Below are 18,979 nucleotides of genomic sequence, written 5' to 3'. Positions count from 1 at the left end.
ACAGGTTCTCATTATCTAGTAGAGCATTGGGTGGACTGAGCAGCTCTGGACATTTAATGGATGTCACACATCTTAGACAGGTTCTCATTATCTCGTAGAACATTAGGTGGACTGGGCAGCTCTGGACATTTCATGGATGTCACACATCTTAGACAGGTTCTCATTATCTCGTAGAACATTGGGTGGACTGGGCAGCTCTGGACATTTCATGGATGTCTTCTTTATCTAGTAGAGCATTGGGTGGATTGGGCAGCTCTGGACATTTCATGGATGTCCTCTTTATCTAGTAGAGCATTGGGTGGATTGGGAAGTTCTGGACATTTCATGGATGTCACACATCGTAGACTGGTTCCCTTTATCCATCCAGCTCAAATTTAGAGATGCAGACAATGTTTACCCAAGCAGCGTCATGCGATGTGCAGAGGGCGTACGGCCGGTCTGGGTAATCATGGACGCCATGTCAGGCACAGCGGCTTAGTCCGGAGTATTTAACATTCATGACAATTATCTGCGGATAATCTGTGGACAATCCTATTACAGGTGAACCCGGGACATGGGGACAATGAGTGCCACGTGTGTGACAACCTTCTGTTATGCCATGTGCCCCCTGTGGGGTGTGTTTACATTAGTAAGCTCCAATTGCATTGTGGGAACAGAGCACAAACAGGCTAAATGTAAAGGGCATACACATGTAGGGGGCGGGCAGAGGCATGGGATGTTGGGTATCAGGACATAAGGGAGCACAAATGTCCGTTGGATCTGCGCCTACTTGGGATGTCCAGAGGTCTTACTTACAAAAAGATATTGATAATCAATGATCGTTCCAGAGACGGGGAACACAAACGGTGAAAGGAAGACGGGGAACACAAACGGTGAAAGGAAGACGGGGAACACAAACAGTGAAAGGAAGACGAGGAACACAAACGGTGAAAGGAAGACGGGGAACACAAACAGTGAAAGGAAGACGGGGAACACAAACAGTGAAAGGAAGACGGGGAACGCAAACAGTGAAAGGAAGACGAGGAACGCAAACGGTGAAACGAAGACGGGGAACACAAACGGTGAAACGAAGACGGGGAACACAAACGGTGAAAGGAAGACGGGGAACGCAAACGGTGAAAGGAAGACGGGGAACGCAAACGGTGAAAGGAAGACGGGGAACGCAAACGGTGAAAGGAAGACGGGGAACGCAAACGGTGAAAGGAAGACGGGGAACGCAAACGGTGAAAGGAAGACGGGGAACGCAAACGGTGAAAGGAAGATGGGGAACGCAAACGGTGAAAGGAAGACGGGGAACGCAAACGGTGAAAGGAAGAAGAGACTATTTATTTGTACCATCCTGGCCCCTCTCCTTCCCTTTTCTACAATTTAATTTTTTTTTTAATTATAGTTTTTGGTGTTTCTGATTTTCTTTTTTGCTACAGGGTAACACTTCCTTCTTTCTTTCCTAGGAAATCCCCGGGCTTATGCACTGCCACATGGGGCAGGATCTAGGAGGGTGCTGGGGTGGGCTGTGCCCCCCCAAGACTTTAGCTGTGCCCCCCCCCGCCCCCCACAGGACAGTGCATACACTGATCTAAACTAAGGGGGCACACTGCTGGGGACACCTGAAGTAAGGGGGCACTCTGATGGGGTCACCTGATGTAAGGGGGCACTCTGATGGGGACACCTGATGTATGGGGGCACTCTGATGGGGTCACCTGATGTAAAGGGGCACTCTGATGGGGACACCTGATGTATGGGGGCACTCTGATGGGGACACCTGATGTAAGGGGACAATCTGCTGGGGACCCTGATGTGAAGAGGCACTCTGATGGGGACAGCTGATGTATGGGGGTACTCTGATGGGGACGCCTGATGTAAGGGGGCACTCTGATGGGGACACCTGATGTAAGGGGGCACTCTGATGGGGACACCTGATGTAAGGGGGCACTCTAATGGGGACACCTGATGTAAGGGGGCACTCTGATGGGGACACCTGATGTAAGGGGGCATTCTAATGGAGACACCTGATGTAAGAGGGCACTCTGATGGGGACACCTGATGTAAGGGGCACTCTGATGGGAATGTTGATGTAGAGGGGGCACTCTGATACACCTGTTGTAAAGGAGCACTCTGCTGGTGACACCTGATGTAAAAGGGTACTATGGTGGGGACCCTGATATAAAGGGGCACTATGGTGGGGACACCTGATGTAGAGGGGCACTCTGATGGGGACACCTGATTTAAGGGGGCATTCTGATGGGGACCCTAATATAAGGGGCACTCTGATGGAGACATCTGATATAAGGGGACACTCTGATGTGGACATCTGTTGCAAGGGGGCACTCTGATGGGGACATCTGATGTAAGGGGACACTCTGATGGGGACAAATGATGTAAGGGGACACTCTGATGGGGACAACTGATGTAAGGGGGCACTCTGATGGGGACATCTGATGTAAGGGGGCACTCTGATGGGGACATCTGATGTAAGGGGGCACTCTGATGGGGACAACTGATGTAAGGGGGCAAGCTGATGAGAAACCTGATGTAAAGGGGGGCTCCAATAGGGACATCTGATATAATGGGGCACTCTGATGGGGACACCTGATGTATGGGGGCACTCTGAGGTGGACACCTGATGTAAGGGGGCACTCTGATGTGGCCATCTGATATAAGGGGGCACTCTGATGTGGACATCTGATATAAGGGGGCACTCTGATGTGGACATCTGATATAAGGGGGCACTCTGATGTGGACATCTGATGTAAGGGGGCACTCTGATGGGGACATCTGATATAAGGGGGCACTCTGATGGGGACATCTGATATAAGGGGGCACTCTGATGGGGACATCTGATATAAGGGGGCACTCTGATGGGGACATCTGATATAAGGGGGCACTCTGATGGGGACATCTGATATAAAGGGGCACTCTGATGTGGACATCTGATATAAGGGGGCACTCTGATGGGGACATCTGATATAAGGGGGCACTCTGATGGGGACAGGTGATGTAAGGGGGCACTCTGATGGGGACATCTGATATAAGGGGGCACTCTGATGGGGACAGGTGATGTAAGGGGGCACTCTGATGGGGACATCTGATATAAGGGGGCACTCTGATGGGGACACTTGATGTAAGGGGGCACTCTGATGGGGACATCTGATATAAAGGGGCACTCTGATGGGGACATATGATATAAGGGGGCCCAGGTTCTGTTCAATCATTCTAATCTCATGTCAGTAACAGTGCCCCCCAGGACAGGACACTGACACACAGTGCTGACATTATGCACCCTGACTTTTTTTTCACTCTACCCCCAGATCCGACAGGCTAGATCCTGCCACAGGGCTTCAGGACCCCGCAGAGACCTGAGTCACATCTGTACATGCCCAGGGGGTTTCCTGACCATTCACAGGTATGGAGCTCTCAGGGTGTCTGTTCATTTATAGGACCCCCCTCCCTCCCCAGCACATACAGATGTGCTGCAAGTTCCTGCTGGGTCCCGAAAGCTGGCCCACACGTGCCAGAATTTGGAAGGTGGCAGTGCCAGAGAGGGGATGGGCGGAGCCAAATTATGGGGGTTTGAAAGTTCGAAAAAAATGAAAACGGTCAGACATGACGGGCCGTGTCACATGATCACCTTCACCATTGCCAGAAAGACACTGAAACAGCAAAAACACCTTAAAAGGAAATGCAGGGACCGTTCATCCGACCAGCATGAGAAAGTCATACAGAGGCAGCTCTGCGCCTTCCTGTCACTCCTCCGCAGATGAAGTGGAAAGTTTCACCTGCACACGAGTGATGTCATACTGCGACAAGAATCACCACACACTCAAGATATGTACCTGACATGTGCAGGGCCGGTGATAGACTATTGTGCACCCTAGAAAAGATCAGCTGCATCCAAGCCTTCCATCACCAAGTGCAATACAAAGCGTCGGATGCCGTGGTGTAAAGCACGCCACCACTAGAGCAGAGGAGACGTGTTCTCTGGAGGGACCAATCACACTTCTCTGTCTGGCAATCCGATGGACATGTCTGGGTTTGGCGGTGGCCAGGAGAATGGTACTTGCCTGACTGCATTGTGCCAAGTGTAAAGTTTGATGGAGGGGGATTATGGTGTGGGGGTGTATTGCAGGAGTTGGGCTTGGCCCCCTAGTTCCAGTGAAGGGAACTCTTAAGGCACCATTTTGGACAATTTCATGCTCCCAACTTTGTGGGAAGAGTTTGGGGATGGACCCTTCCTGCTCCAACATGACTGCCCACCAGTGCCCAAAGCAAGGTCCATAAAGACATGGAGGAGCCAGTTTGGGGTGGAGGAACTTGACTGTCCTGCACAGAGTCCTGACCTCAACCCCATAGAACACCTTTGGGATGAATTAGAGCGGAGACTGCGAGCCAGGCCTCCTCCCCCGACATCAGTGCCTGACCTGACAAATGTGCTTCTGGAAGAATGGTCCAACCTTCCCATAGACACCCTCCTAAACCTTGTGGACGGCCTTCCCAGAAGAGCTGAAGCTGTTATAGCTGCAAATGGCGGGGCCAACTCAATATTGAACCCTACGGACTAAGACTGGGGGGCCATTAAAGGTCATGTGTGTGGAAAGGGCGGGGCCAACTCAATATTGAACCCTACGGACTAAGACTGGGGGGCCATTAAAGGTCATGTGTGTGGAAAGGGCGGGGCCAACTCAATATTGAACCCTACGGACTAAGACTGGGGGGCCATTAAAGGTCATGTGTGTGGAAAGGGCGGGGCCAACTCAATATTGAACCCTACGGACTAAGACTGGGGGGCCATTAAAGGTCATGTGTGTGGAAAGGGCGGGGCCAACTCAATATTGAACCCTACGGACTAAGACTGGGGGGCCATTAAAGGTCATGTGTGTGGAAAGGGCGGGGCCAACTCAATATTGAACCCTACGGACTAAGACTGGGGGGCCATTAAAGGTCATGTGCGTGGAAAGGGCGGGGCCAACTCAATATTGAACTCTACGGACTAAGACTGGGAGGTCATTAAAGGTCATGTGCGTGGAAAGGGCGGGGCCAACTCAATATTGAACTCTACGGACTAAGACTGGGAGGTCATTAAAGGTCATGTGCGTGGAAAGGGCGGGGCCAACTCAATATTGAACCCTACGGACTAAGACTGGGAGGCCATTAAAGGTCATGAGCGTGGAAAGCGCGGGGCCAATTCAATATTGAACTCTACGGACTAAGACTGGGAGTCCATTAAAGGTCATGTGCGTGGAAAGGGCGGGGCCAACTCAATATTGAACCCTACGGACTAAGACTGGGAGACCATTAAAGGTCATGTGCGTGGAAAGGGCGGGGCCAACTCAATATTGAACCCTATGGACTAAGACTGGGGGGCCATTAAAGGTCATGTGCGTGGAAAGGGTGGGGCCAACTCAATATTGAACCCTACGGATTAAGACTGGGGGGCCATTAAAGGTCATGTGCGTGGAAAGGCCGGTGGCCCACTACTGCCAGCAATATAGTGTATGTAACTACAGGCCGATAATAGAAATGTCAGCATTGCACCATCCATGGGGGGTGTACAGAGCTGAAGGCACCAAGAGAACCTGTCCACCACCATTGTGAAACGGTTTGGTTTCCTGACTGTCATACTGACTGGTGTCAGTGCTTTTCTATGTCAGCGGCCCGGAGTGCAGATTGGGAGTTCTGAGCAGTGACAGTTGGTAAATATGGCGGTGGTGGGGGGCGTACTAACGCTGCCTCGTGAGCCGGGAATTTGTGAGCTCTTCTATTAGTTGTTGGGCCAAGACAGATCCTATTAGAGGATGATGAGGAGATGTGATTAGACGAGGGTCACCCGGCACGGCTAGAACATCCTCCCTCCATCACACAACCGACTCCATCACAAGGCGCTCCCCCTATCTGTGACATCAGATCTCCCATCAGATACCTCGAATCATCCGCCAAACCGAGCCGAGGGACTCAGTGTGAAAGAAATAGAACTCCATCCAGCAGTGGGCCCTCCCCAAGCCATAGAATAGAATTTGGCCCCTTTTTACTGGCTCTGACCTTCAGTCTATGTAATCCAACTGTTAGAATCTAAGCAGCAAAGCAGCCATTGCACAAAATGAAGTTTGGTCCAACATGAAATGGGCCCCAGACACTTCAAGTTTTTTTCTCAATCAAATGAATGAAAAGGGCGGGGCCATGGACAGTCAGCCTGGGGAGGAAATGGCTAGATGATACTGGATGTCCTCCAGCTAGGAAAAGAGGTGGAGCTCTATCTGACTTGTTGCAGTGAGAAGTTCACAGTGTGCAGTGACATCAGAGTCATTTCAGTCCAGGGGAGGAGCCGGTACACCTGTGCAAGACTGAAGGGGAGGAGCTGGTACACCTGTGCAAGACTGAAGGGGAGGAGCTGGAACACCTGTGCAAGGCTGAAGGGGAGGAGCTGGTACACCTGTGCAAGACTGAAGGGGAGGAGCTGATACACCTGTGCAAGACTGAAGGGGAGGAGCTGGTACACCTGTGCAAGACTGAAGGGGAGGAGCTGATACACCTGTGCAAGACTGAAGGGGAGGAGCTGTTACACCTGTGCAAGACTGAAGGGGAGGAGCTGGTACACCTGTGCAAGACTGAAGGGCAGGAGCCAGCACACCTGTGCAAGACTGAAGGGCAGGAGCCAGCACACCTGTGCAAGACTGAAGGGGAGGAGCTGGTACAACTGTGCAAGACTGAAGGGGTGGAGCCAGTAAAACCGTGTATGACTGAAGGGGAGGAGCCAATACAACTGTGTATGACTGAAGGGAGGCCAGAGGGATGATAAATATTAAAGAGGGAAAATTGTACTTTTGTTAGACCCCTGCCCTGGTTGGTACCGTCAGTGCCAAGGTCATCTAGCGCCCAGGGCAAAGATGCCAAACTACCCCCCCCCCCACTTCATTCAGGATGTGCAGTTGTAGAAGATCCGGCGCCCAGCAGTCACTCGCTTTTCAAAATTCTGCCGCTATCACTACCCCTGTCAGCCTTGTAACAGAAGGAAGGTAAACCATTGTGCCCCCAGCCAACTGCATTCATCCACCTACATGGCGGGACTATGCGTAATACGGGCCCCATATCAGAACCATTAAGGACCCCCCCCCCTTGTGATGAATACTATTTACTCTGATGGCCAACTATTAGATTGTGAGCTCTTGTGAGCAGGGCCCTCCTAACCCTCTTGTATTTTTTTATATTGTAACTGAATTCACTCCCTTTAGATTGGAAAATGATGCACAAACTGTACGGCGCTGTATGAATCCTCTATAATAATTGTGCAGAAGCTTCCCAAAATGTTATACATTTTCAAAAATTTATAAATATAAATATATATATATATACATTTACATTTCTCTGTCAAAAGGTATTGCTAACTACATAGATCAGGGGGCCCCACGGCATTGGCCTGGTCTGTTAGGGCCACAGTTATGTCCTTCTACATGGTACACTGTAGGTCTGCACTCATCTGCTGCAAATAAACATTATCGTATGACTTGCTGTAGACTTGAGGGAGTGCGACCGATTGTAAACGGTATTTAAAATAATAAATGGAATTATATTAAACAAAAAAAAAAAATATTCCCCCTCTCACACACACACATATATATATATATATATATTTTTTTCATATATTAAAAAAGCTAAAACTAAAAAGTACGATTTTATATATATATATATATTTTTTTCATATATTAAAAAAGCTAAAACTAAAAAGTACGATTTTATATATATATATATATATATATATATATATATATATATATATATTTTTTTTTTACATGCATTAGAAAAACTAAAATTACAGAGTATGATTTTATATATATATATATATATATATATATATATATATATATATTTTCATATATTAAAAAAGCTAAAACGAAAAAGTACGATTTTATATATATATATATATATATATATATATATATATATATATTTTTTTTTTTTTTTTTTTTTTTTACATGTATTAGAAAAACTAAAATTACAGAGTATGATTTTATATATATATATATATATATATATATATATATATATATTTTCATATATTAAAAAAGCTAAAACTAAAAAGTACGATTTTACATATATATATATATATATATATATATATATATATATATTTTTTTTTTTTTTTTTTTTTTACATGTATTAGAAAAACTAAAATTACAGAGTATGATTTTATATATATATATATATATATATATATATATATATATATATAAATAAAAAAAATATTTAAAATAAAAGATATCATTGTATTTAAAAAAATTATAAAACATCTCAACACAATCCTACAGCAAGAGTTAGGAAGTGAAAACTGGGGTAGGCTCGGTAATTTTTTTTATTATTATTTTTTTTTTCCATTAATTTATTTATTTGTTTAAACAATTTGTTAAAAAATAAATTCTTGGTGGGAGGAGGGATAGTTCTGCCAGTCTCCGTACTTCTGCTGTAGTTTCAAAAAAACTAAGGCCCCCTACCATGGCTTCAGCGGATGGGTGGAGCCGGGAACCTAAGCCCAGGGTTCTAACTTCTAGAACCTCTGACACGTAAAAAGCCAAAAAACCGTTTCTGTCTCTAAATATCTAACCTGAAGTTTTTGAACATTTTTGGGTGGACTGACTGTATACATCATCTGGTCCCACCAGGTCCAAGCTCAGTTCAAGTGCCAGGACGTGTAATGACACATTGGCTGCTTAAAAACCCTTAAAGAGAAAAAGTTGCAATCTGAAATAATTTGGACAGTTTATGGAATTTTAAAGAAGAAAAATAAATTAAATTTTCAAAAAGGGCCCCACACACTGGCAGGTGACGATGGATGAAGAGATGTCCCCGCCCACACACGTCTCCAATCCATTCCTAACCCTACAGAGACCCTCCACAAGCTGTTTTCCAACATGGCCCTAAGCTGGGCACCCCCCAGGATTCTCTCAATCTCAGGTGAGGTGTGCGGCCCCGCCAGGTTCTCTGGGTCCGCAGAGCTGGTCAGGACTGGCATGACATGCTGGGTCTTGTAGTACCTCCTCGGTGTCCATGCCATAAGCTGGAGCCAAGATGCTCCCCCCCCCATGAAAGTACATTTGTGAAGGCTCTTACCGTGCTGCCGTTGGTGCCTTTTGGAATAAAAAATTCTTTAATCTGTTCTCTCTGCCTGCCAGTTGAGAAAAGGGAAGGAAGCTGGTGAAGCCCCCCCCCCCCTTCTCAGAAACCACATTGACAGGAAGCTGTTGCTGCACTCCCCGCTTCACTGGTGCAGACTATTACTGAGCACCCTACATACCAGAGGAGATATGGGGGGGGGGGGGTCAGGAGGGACCGGACAAAGATCGGAAAAGTAAAAAATATAATATAACAGTGCAAGTAAATATGTCATTCTATCAATGGAACCCACCCAAGTGTGTGTCCGGCTGTGGTTCAGACATTCGATTGTAAGCTCTTGTGGTGCTGATGCAGACCGATGCAGGCAATTTCCTCACCATGACATTGCAGTACCACGCTTTACCGGAACGCACATTAAATGCGGTGGACAGATGCAGCAACCATGCATTTGAATGGCACCCCAATGCACCTCACCAAAAGACACACATTGCAGCTCAATGCGTCACGCCGCAACGCGCTATTGTGCATTTGTAAAAAAAAAATGGTGACGACTGTCAGAAGGTGAGTTGGGGCGCAATGAAGAGCAAATGGCATTGCGACTGACGGACGCATTTACATTCCTTGCCACATGTTGCAGTGAAGCGGGTGTTAACACATGCAGCACCGCAACGCCGTAGTGGAAACGGCCAAAAAAGCTATTTTTCAGTATAAAATACAAAATATATGGCGAGCGCTGAAATCTGAAAGCCGCTACAGGACAAAGGGTAAAGGAACAAATCCCACAAAACATATAATAAACATTAAATGTCATCATTACAGTGAAGGAAAGAAGGATTTGATCTCCTTCACAAAACATGACTTAGTACTTGGTGGCAAATCCCTTGTTGGCAATCACAGAGGTCAGACGTTACGTGGAGTTGGCCCCCAGGTTTGCACACATCTCAGGAGGGATTTTGGCCCACTCCTCTTGGCAGATCCTCTCCACGTCATTAAGGTTTGGTGGCTGACGTTTGGCAACTCGAACTTTCAGCTCCCTCCACAGATTTTCAATCGGATGAAGGTGTGGAGACTGGCTAGGCCACTCCAGGACCTTAATGTGCTTCTTCTTGAGCCGCTCCTTTGTTGCCTTGGCCGTGTGTTTTGGGTCATTGTCATGCTGGAACACCCATCCACCACCCATTTTCAATGCCCTGGCTGAGGAAAGAAGCACCTTGCCAGTGGTTGTAGAATGTGGCTCAGCCATCTGTTTTTACCTCCTCCTGGCCAGCAGTGTGAATAAGCCCCTAGGTGTTTTTTTTTGCCTGCCTCTGGATGGACGGTGGGTATGGGGTTCTGCATGTGGTTGACCCATTTGTTTGTATTTTTATTTTTTCATTGGTTGAACTAGATGGACTTTCACCAGAAATTTTGATAACACACAATATGCTGCCATGGAATCCCAAAGAAGCAACATCTACTGAAACAATTCGGTATGAAGGTGACTTGTAGTAGGGTCTTCATACACCACCGTGACCAAAACACAGCGACCTCACCATCTCTGCGTGTTGCTGTAACTCTCTGTGCCCCGTGCAGGAAGCTTGTGGTGATGGAGAGATATTTGTTGTGTAGCAACTTATAGTGAGGAAGTTACTGAAATATACCAGAATGTGGAACAGCTGCAGTGTAGACCAACAATGCTACATTATAGTTGTGGGGGATCAAACGGTCTCTGAGGAGGTCTGAGGGCCCCAGGAGCCCAGTGTAGCCCAACAATGCCCAGTGTAGCCCAGTGTAGCCCAACAATGCCACAACATAGCTATGGGGAATCAGACTGTCTCTGAGGAGGTCCAAGAGCCCCAGAAGCTTTGCAGTGTAGCCCAACAATGCTACATCATAGGGCGTAGCTATGGGGGATTAGACTGTCTCTGAGGAGGCTGAGGGCCCCAGGAGCTTTGCAGTGTAGCCCAACAGTGCCACATCATAGCTATGGGGGATCAGAATGTCTCTTAGAAGATTTGAGGCCCCAGGAGCTGTGCAGTGTTGCTCAACAAAGCCACAACATAGCTATGGGGAATCAGACTGCCTCTGAGGAGGTCTGAGGGCCACAGAAGTTTGCAGTGTAGCCCAACAATGCCACATCAAAGCAGTGGGGGATCAGACTGTCTATGAGGAGGTATAAGGGCCCCAAGAGCTTTGCAGTGTAGGTCAACAATGCCACAACATAGCTTTTGGGGTTCATACTGTCTCTGAGGAGGTCTGAGGGCCCCAGGAACTTTGCAGTGTAGCCCAATGATGCCACATCATAGCTATGGGGGATCAGTATGTCTCTGTGGAGGTTTGAGGGCACCAGGAGCTTTTCAGTGTAGCCCAATAATGCCACATCATAGCTGTGGGGGATCAAACTGTCTCTGAGGAGGTCCGAGGGCCACAGAAGCTTCGTAGTGTAGCCCAACAATGCCACATCATAGCTGTGGGGGATTAGAATGTCTCTGAGGAGGTATAAGGGCCCCAAGAGCTTTGCAGTGCAGGTCAACAATGCCACAACATAGGTTTTGGGGTTCAGGCTGTCTCTGAGGAGGTCTGAGGGCCCCAGGAATGTTGCAGTGTAGCCCAATGATGCCATATCATAACAAAGGGGGATCAGTATGTCTCTGCGGAGGTCTGAGGGCCGCAGGAGCTTTTTAGTGTAGCCCAACCATGCCACAACAGAGCTATGGGGGATCATACTGTCTCTGAGGAGGTCTGAGGGCCCCAGACGTTTTGCAGTGTAGGCCAAAAATTCCACATCATAGCTATGGGTGATCAGAAAGGTCTGCGGGTCCCAAGAGCTTTGCAGTGCAGGCCAACAATGCCACAACATAGCTATGGGGGATCAGACTGTCTCTGAGGAGGTCTAAGGGCCTCAAGAGCTTTGCAGTGCAGGCCATCAATGCCACAACATAGCTTTGGGGGTTCAGACTGTCTCTGAGGAGGTCTGAGGGCCCAGGAACTTTTCAGTGTAGCCCAATCATACCATATCATAGCTATGGGGAATCAGTATATCTCTGCGGAGGTCTTAGGGCCCCAGGAGCTTTTCAGTGTAGCCCAACCATGCCACAACAGAGCTATGGGGAATCACCCTGTCTCTGAGAAGGTCTGAGGGCCCCAGAAGTTTTGCAGTGTAGGCCAAAAATGCCACATCATAGCTATGGTGGATCAGAAAGGTCTGAGGTTCCCAAGAGCTTTGCAGTGATGGCAGGCTGTGAGTGAAGGTATGCAGTCTCTATAATGAAGGACTTGGGCACAGTTGTGTGCTCCATGCTCCTCATCCAAGAGACAGGCGTATTCCTGTCAGGTGACAGGTGTGGGCTGCATCCAGGATACAGGTGTATTACATTCAGGGGACAGGTGTGTGCTCCATCTCGGGGACAGGTGTGGGCTCCATCCAGGAGACAGGTGTATTGCCCTCAGGGGACAGGTATGTGCTCCATCCAGGAGACAAGTACTGTATATTCCCATCAGGGGACAGGTGTGTGCTCCATCTCGTGGGCAGGTGTGGGCTCCATCCAGGAGACAGGTGTATTGCCCTCAGGGGACAGGTATGTGCTCCATGTAGGGGACAGGTGTATTCCCATCAGTGGACAGGTATGGGCTCCACCCAAGAGACAGGTTTTAGTGAAATGAAGTATTGGCTTGAGCATGGAAAGATAACTGAACATTTGATATCGGTTAGTAGCAGGGGCGGACTGACCATTTGGAAACTCGGGCACTGCCCGAGGGCCCGGGGTCAGTAGGGGGCCCCATGAGATGCCCTTGGTACCTTTTTCATAGGCTTTTTTGAGTATGGGCAAGGACACAGGGGCCCCATGATCCCCTATTGCCTGGGGGCCCCATGAGTTGTCAGTCCGCCCCTGGTTAGTAGAGACATGAGGTGTTCGGACTGTAGGAGGTTATTGTTTTCATGAGATACTTGGGTATAAATAGAGTGCTCTGAGCTCGCCATTCCATGAAATACTTTTAATGTTTTAGTATAATATGGGAATAAAACATTGGAGATTATTTTATTGGTGCACTGATGACATGCTTGTGACATATTGTCCTGGAATGTGATGACATCATCATACATAGACTCACAGAGGACATGTAGGGTGGGTGTGAGCTCTGAGGATGTTGGACGGTGTCCTGGCCTTTGTTTGGTAACCCCCCTCGTGGCTCCATCTGTCAGAGGTCAGCAAAGCCTGGGATTCTTATTAGTTTAGCAGAGATAATCTTCACCTAATCTGCTTAAACTTCTCAGAGTACTTCTAGAGGATGAGCGGAGCTGTGATAGAACCCGGTGAGCGGCCAAGTGCAGAACTGTGAGTATCACCCAGGGATGTATGTAAAATAAATGATATTATAGTGGAAGAATGGTTTCCTTTCTATGAATTGGGCTTAAAAGAAGCTCTAAGAGATCCAACATGGAACCATCGTTAGTGTCAGGTGGAGGAGAAAGTAACGCTCAACAACCTGCCTGGATGTTATTTCTGTAGAATTCACTTTTTATGGAAAGTACTTGTTTATATGTCACCTGTGGGAGGAGACAAGCCTGGGATCCATCTCTGTACAGGAACCCTGTTGGGGCTTTGATGATACCAACCGCTGTCATTTGGGGTGTTCAGTTCATTAGTTGGTTGATTCAAGTGAAGAGTTATCAAGAAGTCATCCTGGTAATGTAATATACATTGACCTCCTTGCCTTCCTTCTCATCACAAGCTAGAATTTCTAGTTCATTTCTTGCTTACTTGCTTTTTCCTTCATTTCCTTTATTTGCTGAAGTTTCTTTCTTTATTCTTCCCTTCCTTCTTTTTGTATTCTCTTCCTTCCCATCCTCCCCTTGGAATTTCTAGCTCTCCTCTTCTCTTCTTTTCCTTCCTTCCTTCCTTCCTTCCTTCCTTCCATCCCACTCTTTGTTGAAGTCCTTTTTCTTACCTCCTTCTAGTTCTTTCTTTCCTATTTTTCTTCCTTCCATCTTCTCTGCCTTCCCTTCTTTCCTTCCCTTCCTCCAATAGAATTTCTAGTTCCATCTTTCCCTACATTTGCTGAAGATTATTTCCTTCCTTCCTTCCCTGAAGTTTCTCCTTCCTTCCTTCCTTCCTTCCTTCCCTAAAGTTTCTCCTTCCTTCCTTCCTTCCTTCCTTCCTTCCTTCCTTCCTTCCTTCCCTGAAGTTTCTCCTTCCTTCCTTCCTTCCTTCCTTCCTTCCTTCCCTGAAGTTTCTCCTTCCTTCCTTCCTTCCTTCCCTGAAGTTTCTCCTTCCTTCCTTCCTTCCTTCCTTCCTTCCTTCCTTCCTTCCTTCCTTCCTTCCTTCCTTCCTTCCTTCCCTGACGTTTCTCCTTCCTTCCTTCCTTCCCTGAAGTTTCTCCTTCCTTCCTTCCTTCCTTTCTTCCTTCCTTCCTTCCTTCCTTCCTTCCTTCCTTCCTTCCTTCCTTCCTTCCTTCCTTCCTTCCTTCCTTCCTTCCTTCCTTCCTTCCTTCCTTCCTCCCTCCCTCCCTCCCTCCCTTCCTTCCTTCCTTCCTTCCTTCCCTGAAGTTTCTTCTTTCCTCCCTCCCTTTCTCAGCAGAAGCGTGGGGGATTGCAGTTTCGGCACCTCCAGTAATGATTGCATGTAATGGCAAGTGGTGCTGAGGTGTCTTGGATGCTGGCTGCTGGGGTATCACTGGGGCGATCTATTTTTGTGTGTCAGTCTATTGTTTCTGGGGAGGTTTATTGTTGCTGGTGGGGGTCATTTGTTGCTGGAAGGGACCTACTGTTGAGGGAGGGGGTCTATATTTGCTTGCTTATATACAGTCTATTGATGGTGGCTGCTGACAGATCTGCTGTTGTTGCTGCTGGGGGTCTATTGTTGCTGGGGTGGTATTTTGTCATGGGGGTCCATTGTTGCTAGGTGTATATATTATTGCAGGAGGTCTATTGTTGCTGGGGTGGTATTTTGTCATTGGGGTCCATTGTTGCTAGGGGTATATATTGTTGTGGGAGGTCTATTGTTGCTGGGGGGGAGTCTTTTGTTGCTTGCTGTGGGAGATCTATTTTACTGTTTTTCTTGTTATCATTAACAAATCCCATAGAAATTAGGAGTGGTACTGGGAGGTGGGCAGAGGGTGGGACCAGGAGACGGTGTTCGGAGGTGGATAGGGGGAAGGAGACAAGAAGTGACTCAAAAGGGGGAGTTCCTGCACCTATTCTCTGAGAAATTCAACAATTGGCTTCCTACAGACTAAGACACACAAGTAGCATGTAGAGGTGATTCAGCGCCAATACCGGCACATTGCTCCAAATGGACACAATTATTTGATACTGAGTTCTGCACTCTATAGGGCCGTGGTTGTCCATTGCCAGGTAAAGGGGGCCTCGAATGGGGCCCCTAATGTCTCCAAAGGAGCCACATAAAATATTTAATTTGTGTAATGCTACGGAAAACTGTCACTGACTGAAGGCTTACTAGAGGAACTGGTCAGAGATTGTTCTACAAGAGCGGTTGGAGACTGAAGTCATGTTATAGGAGACCATCAGAGACTTGAGATGTGTTGCACAAAACCACCGGACTTCACTACAATCAATGGACACTTTACAAATGAAGCTCCTCCTGCTGACTGCTGAGGTCCAAGGCAATGGTGTATGTAGGTTTCATGCTGCCCTAGGCAACACAAAAACTGGCTCCTCCACCCACCCCCCCACGGAGAGACCCTGACAGCGACCAACACCCCCCTCCCCCACAGAGAGAATCTGACAGCGACCAACACCCCCCTCCCCCAAGGACAGACCCTGACACCGACCAACACCCCCCTCCCCCACGAAGAGAGCCTGACATTAACCAACAACACCTCAGCCCCCCACCCGAGATTGCCTTCCACTACCACCAACCCCCATACACTGGCAATGCCCCCCCGACGCTGCGAGAGAGAAGACACTTACCTTCACAGCTCTGGACACCCCTGGGAATAAGTGTCAGGCTTTGCAAGCAGCCCACAGCCTCTCTCAGATCCCACCTGTTCCCCATGCTGCGTGTGTCCCTTCTTCCATCCCTTCCTTTGGGGGCCCCATTGAAAAATGCCACTGTCCCCCTGAATGATGCTGCTGCCCCCCTGAAAAATGACGCCCTATGCAAATGCCTTGTTTGCCTTGTGGTAAATACGCCCCTGGTCTAAGGGCTACACTTCAAACACCAAAGGACCACATGTGGCCCTTGGGCTGCAGGTTGGGCACCAGGGCTGTAGGGAGTCATTTGTTCTATATGTGTATCCATTATATTCCTAGTCATTCATCTCTACCAATCACGCTGCTAATATCCCTTCTATAGTTGATCCAGGAAATATCCGATTGCCTCTTGATGGATCAGGAAGGAATTTTTTTTCACCTGCAGGAGCAAATTGGATCATGCTTTGCTGTTGGTTTTTTTTTTTTGCCTTCCTCTGGATCAACTGTGTTTTTTTTTTTTTTAAGTTGAACTAGATAGAAGTTTATCTTTTTTCAGCCAGACTAACTACGTAAAGACGATGTAAAAGACCTGAACCTTCCACCCGTTGCATTCGGTTTGTAGAGGGTCTTTGTTGTAATTGAACGATCCGTGATATTGTGGAGCAACTTCAGCTGTAGAAATGAATGGAAACGGAACATCGACATTTGTTGTGCCTGAAAAAAGCAACAGCAGCCGCTCTGATCTGTTTGAAACAAGAAAAAAAATGGTGTACATGGGCGGGGCCAGGGGTGAACTGACCATTCAGGCACTGAGGGCCTGGGGTCAGTAGGGGGCCCCATGAGATGCCCCTGGTACCTTTCATAGGCTTTTTTGGGTGTGATTTGAGTGTGGGTGAGGACACAGGAGCCCCATGATCCCCTATTGCCTGGGGGCCCCATGAGTTGTCAGTCCGCCCCTGGGTGGGGCATTATACAAACCAAGCCCGGTCCCTGGCACACTTTCAAGAGAGTTAGGATTTTAACCTGAGTAGCTTAAATGGCTTAGTTAGCTTTTTTTCTTCCTTTTTTTTTCCTTTCCTGTGCCGGGGACCTTTCATGTTACTCCGTATATTGCACTGCTCAAGTGCTCCTTCCTCTTTTTTTTTGCAAGTTTCATACAGATGAAAGCAGCTGCCGTCCTTACTTGGCAAAGGCACACACTGAAAAATGTAAAGCAACAATAAACACAACACCAAAAATGTTATATATTGCAGCTTGCCAATCATTAGATGTGCTGGCTGCATTAGTTTTCTCTTTTTTTTAGGCTTCTTTCTCTCTGTTTTCACCTGGTGATCTGGCCAGTAACACACCTCCTGTATTAGAGTGCCCCCACTCTGGATGAAGGAGCACAGGGGGCACCTTTGGACAGCAGTGTTGTCAGTTTGGGGGGGGCGGGGAGAGAGGAGGGTTAAATGGACTAGCAGATTTAAACGCTCTAACAAATTGGATCAAAACTGGAAATCTTAACCTGCCCCGCAAAGATGATGTTTGGGCTTCTTGTGTGTTGCTGTACCTTTAAGGAGGAAAGGGTTAAGCCTGCTCTCTCCTTGTGAATTGCTGCACATTGTATGTTCCATAGTAAGGAACCCCCACAGGTTAAACTGCATTTATCAAAGATTCCTTGGCAGTGTGACTTCCACATGTGTTTGGAAATGTTTTCAACTTAAACTTCTGTTTTTAACAGAAGTCATTTAAAAAAATGTATTTAGGTGTTTTTGCTGAATAGCTTGAAATTGTGCCACAAAACTTCCGTAGTGTTTTGTTACTCCTGGTTACATTTCTGTTTTCTTATATCTACGTCCACTTTTGTTCAGTCTGTTTCTAAATATCAGCTCTACAGTCCGTATCGCCAAAAGCCTGTGGACCCCGGACCATCACACCTCTATGTGCTTGTTGAACATCCCATACTAGAACCATGCCCATTAATATGGGGTTGCCCCTCTCCTCTCTTGCCCAATAATACCAACTTGACCCTCTCCTCTCATGCCCAATGATACGGAGTTGTCCCTTTCCTCCGATGCCCATTAATATGGGGTTGCCCCTCTCCTCCCATGCCCATTAATATGGGGTTGCCCCTCTCCTCCCATGCCCATTAATATGGGGTTGCCCCTCTCCTCCCATGCTCAGTAATATGGGGTTGCCCCTCTCCTCTCTTGCCCAATAATACCAACTTGCCCCTCTCCTCCCATGCCCATTAATATGGGGTTGCCCCTCTCCTCCCATGCCCATTAATATGGGGTTGCCCCTCTCCTCCCATGCTCAGTAATATGGGGTTGCCCCTCTCCTCTCTTGCCCAATAATACCAACTTGACCCTCTCCTCTCATGCCCAATGATACGGAGTTGTCCCTTTCCTCCGATGCCCATTAATATGGGGTTGCCCCTCTCCTCCCATGCCCATTAATATGGGGTTGCCCCTCTCCTCCCATGCCCATTAATATGGGGTTGCCCCTCTCCTCCCATGCTCAGTAATATGGGGTTGCCCCTCTCCTCTCTTGCCCAATAATACCAACTTGCCCCTCTCCTCTCATGCCCAATGATACGGAGTTGTCCCTTTCCTCCGATGCCCATTAATATGGAGTTGACCCTCTCCTCTCTTGCCCAATAATACCAACTTGACCCTCTCTTCCCATGCCCAGTGATACGGAGTTGTCTCTCTCCTCTCATGTCCATTAATATGGAGTTGCCCCTCTCCTCCCATGCCCAATAATACAGAGTTGCCCCTATCCTCCGATGCCCATTAATATGAAGTTGACCAGCTCCTCCCATGCTCATTAATATGGAGTTGCCCCCCTTTGTGGCTATAACATCCTCCACTCTTCTGGGAAGACTTTCTGCAAAATTTTGGAGGCTGCCTGTGGGTCTGTGTGCCCATTTGTGAGGTCAGGTACTGATGTTGGATGAGAAGACCTGGCTCACATTTTGGA

General features: G+C 47.7%; 1 protein-coding gene across 1 annotated transcript in view; it reads right to left on the bottom strand.

The window, feature by feature from the left end:
* LOC149430890 (rho GDP-dissociation inhibitor 2-like) overlaps window positions 1-9,212 on the bottom strand; it is a 31,337-nt gene extending 22,125 nt beyond the window's left edge. The window contains exon 1 of the mRNA XM_089665950.1: window positions 9,100-9,212. The gene's annotated coding sequence lies outside the window, so the exon portion shown is untranslated. The remainder of the gene's footprint in view (window positions 1-9,099) is intronic.
* Window positions 9,213-18,979: the final 9,767 nt, after the last annotated feature.

This window comes from Staurois parvus, unplaced genomic scaffold (genome assembly GCF_062004578.1).
Source record: "Staurois parvus isolate SC_StPar_1 unplaced genomic scaffold, SC_StPar_1.0 ptg002424l, whole genome shotgun sequence".
Taxonomy (NCBI): Eukaryota; Metazoa; Chordata; class Amphibia; order Anura; family Ranidae; genus Staurois; species Staurois parvus.
This window is presented reverse-complemented; position numbering and strand designations above follow the sequence as displayed.